Here is a 1506-nt window from a genome sequence, read left to right as displayed (position 1 = left end):
ATATATATATATATATATATATATAAATCATTGCATTTCTTTGGGTACATTATGCCGTATAATATTCAAGTCAGAAAACATCTTTGTGGAATGCAGATTGTTTCATCTTCACTGCATTTGCCAACAGCGGCATCATAAAGAAAAAAAAGTTGATTTTTTCCCCTTTTTTCTGTTTTTTTTGTTTTCTTGTAAACCTGGATGGATGAATTACTGTGTGAATCTTGTACCCCATGCATTTAACTTTTTCTTTTTTTCTTCTCTCCTGACATCAGTGACTGCCCTGTTGTATATTTCCAAACAGAATGAAAGCAGTAGTGCCTTCTAGTTGAAAACTTGGGGAGGGGGAGGGGAGGGGGGTTGTTGTTGTCTTTTTTTTTTCTTTTTTTTTCTACTTATTGTTTTTTCTTGGATAATGTTTTAACATTGATTTTGCTTTTAATCATTTGTAGACAAGACTGCTGTAAGCTCCAGTGTCACTTACTTCTTAAAGTCTGCTTCTGTTCTAAAATAATGAATTTATCAGTTCTCAGTTTTTGTTATATTTTTGTTTTGTTTGTAGTTTGGCCTAGTCAAATGAACCCATTAGCCATAGGGACATATAAGCTTCATTCTGAGTGATCCAGTATATAGGGATTTTTGCTGCCAGCACAAACCTTAACTCAGTTCTGAAAACAACTCCTGACATTACGTTCACTTGCTCATGCCATATGTCTTGTTAAAACAGGCTTTGAGCCACAGAGTAAACACATCATCATTATAATTGTTACCATCATCATTATTAATGTTATCATTGTTGTTACAGCAATACTTAACTTGAGTCTCTTGTCAAAAGTTTCCTGCTGTTTGGCGTTATCTTATTTCATTATCTTTTTTTAAGTAGCTCACCAGTGTATTGTTACGTCATTTTATGATGTTCTCCGCCTTTGCTTTTTAAATCATCACTGCGGTGTTGAGTTGTTTGTTTATAAAGAGGAAAAACAACTGCACACAGCACGGAAAAGTATTACTTGTTAAACAATGATGACCAGTCAGTGTGAATATGTTGTTTGTCACTGTGTGGCTGAGATATATGACTTCGGCGATGTAATACGTTTTAGGGCAGAACCTGATTCCTGACATTCGCTCTGTGTACTGTTGTACTATTTGCTGAATGCAGCGTTCATAAATAATTAAGGACCACTGTTCGTAGCATGTAATAAATGATTTCATATTTCTTTGTGTGCCATGGCAATCATTTAATGGATTTGTGTGACTGTTCAGGTGCACCTGTTGTGTTTAGTTCCACCTGTTGTGTTTAGGTGCACTTGTTATGTTTAGGTGCACCTGTTGTGTTTAGGTACACTTATGTTTAGGTACACCTGTTGTGTTTGGGTACACTTGTTATGTTTAGGTACGCCTGCTGTGTTTAGGCAGACTTGTGTTTTCAGTGTACTGGAAAGGTACAAGTTCACTATAATGAGATTTCCACTCTAATTTTCAGGTTATTGAGCCCACAGACTTGAATTC

Source organism: Babylonia areolata, chromosome 18, assembly GCF_041734735.1.
Source record: "Babylonia areolata isolate BAREFJ2019XMU chromosome 18, ASM4173473v1, whole genome shotgun sequence".
Classification (NCBI taxonomy): Eukaryota; Metazoa; Mollusca; class Gastropoda; order Neogastropoda; family Buccinidae; genus Babylonia; species Babylonia areolata.
The sequence above is the reverse complement of the archived record's forward strand: the minus strand, read 5'-3'. Positions refer to the sequence as shown.